This window comes from Phyllostomus hastatus, unplaced genomic scaffold (assembly GCF_019186645.2).
Source record: "Phyllostomus hastatus isolate PE091 unplaced genomic scaffold, TTU_PhHast_1.1 phas_contig_58, whole genome shotgun sequence".
NCBI lineage: Eukaryota > Metazoa > Chordata > Mammalia > Chiroptera > Phyllostomidae > Phyllostomus > Phyllostomus hastatus.
The window spans coordinates 48,865,728-48,874,948 of record NW_025333916.1 but is presented as its reverse complement, the minus strand read 5'-3'; positions in this window follow the sequence as shown (position 1 = coordinate 48,874,948).

Here is a 9,221-nt window from a genome sequence, read left to right as displayed (position 1 = left end):
TTAGGGTTTTTTTTTGGGGGGGGCACCAATCACATAGAGTCTCTTTAATTTATTAGTTTATATAAATTGGAAGGGAACATGGAAAAGTTGTAAAAAGTATTTCTTTGTGACCCCAAGAAAAGGCAAAGATAAGACAGGCAATAACCCTCTGATCTATTTGACAGCATTATGTTTAAAAATAGGTCATTGCAATTTTAATCCTTCTTTTACCAGAGTAAAATTTTACTATTATGGCATTCTGTCAAGTTTTATCATTTTAATAACATAATTATTTTGAGAATTTCTACTCTCTGCAACTTCATTTGGTATGGAAAGTAAAGAAATCAAAAGATATAAGCCATAGTCTTATCCTGCAGAAAGGTTGTAACTGGATATAAATATGTATAAGTATATTTGATGGAATATATGTGAGGTCTATCCTGAAAAAGTCTACTTATTGGTAATATAACCAGAATGGCTTGTGCAACAGCGATGCAATCTGGCAGCTAAGGAGAATAGACTGGAATGCGCATGTGTGGACAATTATGGCCTCACTGTACTAGTCAGTGGGGGTGGGGAGGCAGTAGATGCCACTGAGTGAGCACGTGTACTCTGTGGCCATCACCTTCAAAATGAATGAGCAAGTAGAGAAACGAATTTTCATCATATTTCATGTTAAGCTTGGATATTCCTCCATGGAAACTGTTCTGACAATTCAGAAGGTCACAGCTATGGGCAGCTTCATCATGACAACATGGTAGCTCATGCATCATGTCTGGTGCAGAGATTTTTGGTGAAACATCAAATCATCCAGGTGACTCAGTTCACCTACACCCCAGAGTTGGTGTCCTGCAAATTCTGGCTTTTCCCAAAACTAAAACCACCTTTGAAAGGGAAGAGATTTCAAACCAACGATGAGATACAGGAAAAAAAATGACAGGGCATCTGATAGTAATTGGGAAAACTGTGTGAGGTCCCAAGGTTACTATTTTGAAGGGGACTGAGACATCACTGTCCTATGTACAGTCTTTCTTGTATCTTGTATCTTCTCCAATAAATGTCTTTATTTTTCATATTGCATGGCTGAATACTTTCTGTATAGACCTCCTTGTATACATATGTAAACAAGTTGAGTAGTAAATGTACAGAAGATGTAAATAGATCTATTTCAAAGAAAACATACAGATGGCCTACAGGCACATGAAAAGATGCTTAAAATCAGTAATGATCAGGAAAATGCAAATCAAAAACAGAATATGTTGTCACTTCACACCTGCTAAAATGGCTATCATCAAAAGATAAAAGATAAACATGAAGGATGTAGAGAAAAGGAAACCCTCATGAAATATTGTGGGAATGTAAATTGGTATAGTCACTATAAAAAACAGTATTGAGATTCTTCCAAATATTTAAAAAATAGGACATTCATATGATCCAGCTATCCCATTTATGGGTATTTATACAAAGACAGTGAAAACACTAACTCAAAAAGATATATGCTATTCACTCCCTCATTCATTACAGTATAATTTATAATAGCCAAGATACAGAGAAAACCTATGTGTCCATCAGTGTATAAATGGATAAAAATGGAATATTAGCCATAAAAAATGAAATATTGTCATTTGTGACATGGGTAGAATCATGGACTTGATGCTAAGTGCAATATGTCAGAAAGGCAGACACCATAAGATTTCACTCATATTTTGAATCTAAGAAAACAAAAATTAAAACAAAAAAAAGTTAGCCCTAGCTGGTGTGGCTCTGTGGATTGAGTTCTGGCCTTTGAACCAGGGGTCACTGGTTCAATTCCAAATCTAGGGCACATGGCTGGGTTGCAGGCCAGGTCCCCAGTAGATGCATGAGAGGCAGCCACACATTGCTGTTTCTCTTCCTCTCTCTCTTTTCCTTTCCCCCTCTCTCAAATAAATAAATAGAATCCTTAAAAAATAACATTAACATTAAACAACAACAACAACAACAAAGCAAACACATAGAGAAAACACATTGGCTATTAGCAGAAGAGATGGAGGGTTGTGGATGAGAAAAACTGATGATGGGCATCAACAGGTATAAACTTCCATTTATAAAATAAATGAGTTACAGGGATGTAATGCACATCCTGGTGACAATTAATAATATTGTATTGTACAACACAAGTTGCTAAGAAAGTAAATCTTTAAAGTTCTCATCATAAGAAAAAAATTGCAACTCTGTATGATGACAGATGCTAACTACATTTATTGCAGTGATAATTTCAGTGTACACCTATATTGAATCATTTATGTTGTAAACCTGAAACTGATATAAAGTTACATGTTAATTGCACCTCGATTAAATATATAATTTAAAAAATCACCTCCTTGCATACTATTAGACCCTCCTAGAAACTTTGCATTAATTTTTCATGCAACCAGGACTAACCACTAAGTCTGAAGTTCAAGTGAATTCAATAAGTATCCATTACAGACTAGAAGTGGTCCATCTGGAACTGAGCTCATTGGGGTCCAGAGGACACATATAAGCTGCACAAATACATGACCAAATTCTGATGTTATCCATGACCTTGTTGGGATTTCTTATACTTAGGTGATAGAGAATGGAAAAACCCAAGGTCAGTACAGAGATAAATCAGCTTGATATATAGGTATATGTTGTGGACTGCTTTTGCTGCATATTCCCAAACAAGCTTGGCCTTGAAAGACAGTGGTGAAGTGTATACTCTCAGTAAGCAGAGTTTGGTCAACATATCTGTTCATCCACTTTGTGGGAAAGAGAATTGACCAAAAAACTTATGGACCTTGTATCACAAGTCAGTTCTCAACATTGAGCATCTACTACAGAAGAGGCAATAAACAACCACATAAGGAGACAATATTTTAAATTAAATGCCAGCCAGTGTTTGTCACTGGGGATCTACGTGCTCATGGCATAGATCTTGAAAGGAATAGCCATGGCAATGTACATGGAGGTTATGTATAGGTCCGGTGGCATGTTCTCTCTCACACCATTGTGAGTTAGCTCTTGATGCTGCCCAGTATCAGATGTGACAGTAACAGACAATAATGCCAATTCCACAATACAGTGCAATCAACCAAGTAATAGAGCCAGTTATTTGGCGGCAATTTGATCACAATCAATTCCTTAGAATCTGGAAAGGGCAGTGATTCATCATGAATGGGAGAGGCATATATCCTAGAAATGGCTTTACTTTTTGTGCTTTGGCTCAGCCAACACCACTGCTTAAATATGTATCACGTGTCTGATTGACCCACATGACATCTATAATATTCTCAAACCAATGATCCTGTATAGCAAAACTGCTGCAGGAGTGTACATGCGACCATAGTCAGCCACCAAATTCACTGGCCTAAAACTGTTAATCCGATAAAGCAGGTGAGGTGTCAGCTTGAAGATACACCTAAGAGGATGAGATATTTTTTATTCAGAATGTGGTATAATCCTTATGCCAAGGGCCATGATATACTGTTGTTTCCGATAGAAAGAATAACTGTGTCTGAGAAGGCAGGAATGGAAGTAGCAGTGGTCCTCTCTCCATCACTCCCAGTGCCCATGTGAACACTTTGTTCTTCCCATCCCTAAACTCTTGAAGTATAGAGAGGGTCACTTTCACAAGGACATATACTAAGAGTATCACTAGGCTTACTGGCTGGCGTAGCTCAGTGGATTGAGCACGGGCTGCGAACCAAAGTGTCGCAGGTTCGATTCCAGTCACGGTACATTCCTGGGTCGCAGGCCATGACCCCCAGCAACCGCACATTGATGTTTCTCATTCTCTCTCCCTCCCTTCCCTCTCTAAAAATAGATAAATAAAAATCTTTAAGAGTATCACTGGCCTTAAAGCTATAGCTGCTGCTTGATGACTTTGGGCCCTTTGTGTCACTTGATCAACAGGTGCAGAGGAAGTTACCATCCTGGCAAAGATAATTAGCTGTGATGGTCACAATGGCTTCTGTGCCATAATTAAGGGAAGACAAATTGTACTTGGCAGTCAGGAGGTCCACTGGGTATTTCTTGGTGCTATTCTGCCTAGTTTTAACTGAAAATGAACCAGTAAAGGGACACACATTGTTAAAGGCAAGGTAGCTATTACACAAAACTCTCATGGATCGAAGTCTGCAACAGGTAACGACACAGTCTAGTAAAAGCACTAATTAAGAGTAAGGGGACCTTCTTGATTGGTAGCAAAAGAGGTAGATGATGAACATCAATTCCAATCTTAAACCAACTGCAGTATGTGCTGCTGTTGGTTACACTAACCCCTTCCGTTGTAAATTTTCTCAGAAATTGTTGCCAATCATTGGCTTAGAGGTAATGAGCTAAATGTGAAAAGGAGTAGAGCTGAACAGTACAATGTGTGGACCATGGTGGAGACTAATGGATGTAGCCCATTTAGACTCTTTTTACCGAGACAGTGTATTCCAACTGCTTTGAAAATTAGTGTTTAATGGTTTATAGCTCCCCCCCCCTCAAGGATTTACTGCTATCAAATAGAATATGTTATGCTCACCATAGGGAACAACCTACAGTCAATGATTAGCCAACAATGATACTTAAGATCCTCTTGCCTCAAGCGGAGACCAGTTTGTGGGACTCTATATTCCAGAGCTTATGGAACCAGACTGAAGCTATGCCCAGCTGTGATCTTATCCCTGATTAATTCCAAACCGTGCCATGATTGGCTTGATTTACTCCCTTTCTCCCAAGATGAATAGAGAATTCCTCTGACCAACCTTGAGCACCTAAATCCCTGTCTCAGGCTCTTTTGCCAGCGGACTTAACCTAAGATACTTTGTCACCATGAGCTAGTCAATTATAATCAGATATTCAGTTTTCTCAATTGTAATTTATCAAATATATATGTTCCTGCTATTGCACTACAGACACGAGGTTCTACAATATCCATCCCTTTATAATTCTTAGTATCCTGCCTTCAATCAGCTACATTGTTTAATGATGTCATAATCATGTCTTCTATCTATTTTATTGTATTACACTGTGCAATTTCAAATGCTGGGTAGAGAGATAAGTTGCTTGGCCCTCATAGAGAATATATATTCTGGACCTTTTCAGAATCTAGCTGGATCTCTTATCATTGATTAAGGTTTCAATAGAACCAAGAGTTCAAATACACCTGGTTTTAGTCACCTGTATAGGTGTGGTCCCAGGACACTGGACTTCTTTTCACAACACCCAACTCTTATCTAGGGCTGCTGTTTGCTTTGTCCTAAGCTTTTGTCCTGAGGGAGGGTCATAATACTGGCGTGTTTACCCCATGTCTAGAGGAAGTCACAGCTGCAGTTTGCAGTTTGCAGTCTGAGACCATGCTGGAATGTGTGGGTGGGATGGCCACAAAGGTAAGTGCAAGGATCCTTGTTTTGTATTATAGAGCTAGGGGCTCTGGAGCCCAGAGTGTTGGCTGTCTTCACACCATCAGGTCTCAGGACAGAATTCCTAAATCGAAAATTAAAAACTCATACCTGAACTTCAAGTGATTATAAAGATATATTTTCAAAGTAGCAGAATTGAGCATTGTGTGTTCAATGGGTTTTTTCTGTTTTATGTATTTTAATTATTTAATCAAATATGCATGCATCTTAATCTATATTCTTGAAAATGTTAGGTTGGATTTAGCATTGCATTCACTAGTTTAGATCTTAATTTCTATAGCTGGAGCCAGGTAACATCTTTGTATAAGGCACAGTGTTACAATATGACCGAATATTTTCCAAGTCCAGTATTTTTTCCTTTTGTTCATTTCATCTGAACATTTGTTTCTAGAAAAACTGACATGCCTGTGTTGCTGATTGCACATTAACTCATCTTCTCTACAAACATATTTCATTTTGTTCTATATTGTCTCTGGTACTAATCTCATTATGTCTATTTGCATTATTTCTGTTTTTGATATAGTTTTTCACACTTCCCTATTTTGGTATCATATAAGGACTTATTAATATTCCATTTACTTGCTCTTCTAAAATTCTTAATTAAAATGCTAAACAAGATATTAAATCAGATGGAGGCAAAGAGTGACCTCTGTGACAGACCATAAGACAACTTCCTCAATAAAATGTGTTGTTATTTTTCATATTTCTTGATATATTACTTCAGATAGTTTTTATGACTGTAAAATAATTTAAATATTTTAAATAACAGTTTTGTTTGAAAACTTATGGCTTTCAAGGTCACCATTACAAAAGGTAAGGAAAATATATTTTATTTTTTAAAAAATCACTAAAGTATTATGTAACAAGTACTTGTATTAATCTTGATTAAATTCAAGGAATGTTTTGTTTTTCAGAACACCATCACGAGCCATGAGTAAGTAGAAAACATAGACTTTTGATTTAGCATATCATGCAAGTGGGATTGTTGTTGGGAAACACGAATGCTTTGTAGGAGTTGACCCAACACATGTCTATGATATTCTTTCTTCCAAAATCACTTTATCAGAGCACTGAGGGGTCTCCTTGACAACCAGAAACTCACTTGCCATTTTTAAAATGGCTGAATAAAATGTATTAACTAACTTGGAAGATCCTGTCAAGCTTTCAAAATAATGAGAAACATTATTCCGAAACATTCCATTCCTTCATTCTAAAACAGTGGGAAACAGAATGATTTTATATCTTCATATAATGTATGATATAAAACACTCACACCACTGAATAAACATGTCTTGAAGACATATCATCTTCCTTGTTTAAAAACACCTCCATTAGGTATTCTCTTTTTTCTTTTAAAACCATAAGAGTGGTTAGTTGTTACAGTTTTGCTTAAATATATTTGAGGCCACAGGGTGCCTACCTACCATTTTTCTCCATTCTCGTGTATATCGCTAGTTTAATATCCATAAGATAGACCAGTTAAAAGTCTTAACATATACAAAATATATTTAAAGGTGCAGAGATCAGAATAAAAATATTGTAATTGCTCAATAAGAATCAGCATATGGAAAAAATTAGTCAATAATATTTAATTAAATATTTGCAAAATATAATCAAAATGAATGTAATTAAATCAAGTTTTAGGTAAACCATAAAGCCTATATAATTTGACCACTTGGAAAATGTATAACAGATATTGTAGATTATAAGTATTGGACATTTTAAATATACATCTTTCCAAATACTTATGTTTTCTTCTTTATTTATTCATTTTATTATCATTCAATTACAGTTGTCCCACATTTTTCCCTGTTGCTCTCCCCACCCTGTGCCCTTTACCCTCCCCCCCACAGTCAGTAACCACCCCATTGTCCATGCCCAGGGATCCTTTATACATGTTCCTTGACTTGCCCCTTCCCCCACTTCCCCTCATTATCTCTCCCCTTCCTCCCCTCTGGTCTCTGTCAGTTTGCTCTTTATTTCAATGTTTCTCACTCTATTTTGCTCGCTTGTTTGCTTTGTTGATTAGGTTCTGTTTAATATTATGGAATGGCATCAGTACCATTATGCTTCCAGTTTCATGATGTTATTTATTCAACATATGTTTATTGAAAATCTATTATACATGAGGCTTTCAAAAATGAGTAATTGTCATAATATTGAATAATAAGGACAATGTTCCTACCTTTGTAAGGACTGAGATGGGCAAAGTCTTACAACACTAATGAGTATTATGAGAATTTCAGAGAGTGAGATTCGTGGAAATATAATAGTGTAACTGGGCAGGACATGGTTGAGGGACTAAGGGAAGTTGCTTATTTAAGGTCATTAGGGAAACAGATAAGTCATGATTTTCACCAAACTTCTGCAACTTAATGAGTTCCACATGTATATCTTAAAATGAATGTATCCATTAGTTTATGAGGAATTTCAAATTGGGCCCCCAGAGGAATTTCAAGAGTTTCCAAAACTACTGTGATTCATGCTGTAAATAAGTCAACACTTGGTGGAGAGCAAGACAATTAACTTGAGTTATTTTACAAATTTAAGTTGTCAAAGGTTATTTTACACAATGAAAAGTAAGTGCTATACTGATAAGTATAATGATAATTAAACCTATGTTAAAGTGTAGGTTAGGATATTATCTCTCTTATGTCTATCATTATATGCAAGGTAATATCATCTATACCTATAATATCTCTTTCTCTTTATTTAACTATTATAGATATAAATAATTTTTTCATTCTCATTTTAACTCTAATAAGTTCTTTCACACAGTGAATAGTATATATAAACATATATATGCAAACATAAATAAATTTAAAGTAGATATCAAAACAAAAAAAGCAAGTGAGACCTTCAGTAACAATTTAAAATTATCTCTCAGCCTCCCTTCTTAAATTCTTTTTGATTTCGATATCATTTGCCACAAAATAAGAAATTACATAATAATCATTTTCAATTTTACTTGTCAGAATTGGGAACTTCAAAAAAGTTAGGTATCTATATTTTATACTTATTAAGTCCTAATACTTTGTTAATCCCATTGAATTTCTTAACTCACGTGCTAATGAAAGTCACGGACATTCTGTCCAGGGCTTCAGAGAATGCCAGTTACCCCTCCAAACAGATGAGTCAGTGGTTGAATTATAGTTACAGGCTGTGAAAAATTATTATAATAGTACTCATCATATGTTTATTAACTTATTTCTAAGTGAAAAAACTGAAGGCTTTATACATAATAAAATATTGTGGGAGAAACTATAGAGTTTGACCATTGTCTTCTATTCTTTAAATTTTTTATTGCTTATGCAATTATAGTTGTCACAATTTTTCTGCCTTTGAAACCTTCCACTCAGCCCTCCTCCAATTCCATAGTGAACCTCCACACCATTTCCATGTCCATGGGTCCTTCATATATGTTCTTTGATCATTCTCTTTTCATTATTGACTTCATTTCTTTGTCATGTGGATTTGGCCCCCATAGACTATCTGGCACTTAAGTATAATTATAACCTTCAGGCTTCAAAAGTTTCCTTCACATTAGACTACATCTGTTAAGTACAGAATGGCACAGGGTCTAAACGCATGCTCTAGATCTTTGTTTATAATCACCCTGCTGTTAGAGTAAAAACAATAATAATATCAGAGTGTTTATATTCTGGACACCTTGGGTATGAATGCATTTCATGTCTTTGATAAGTCACTTACAAATGAACTTGTTCAGGGAATACTGGTTTTAAGCCTATGAGAAAGAAAAAAAAATATGTGGAATGGAAAAAGGGTATGGAAAGATCAAAATCAAAGTTCACACTAAATGATGCCTCTTTT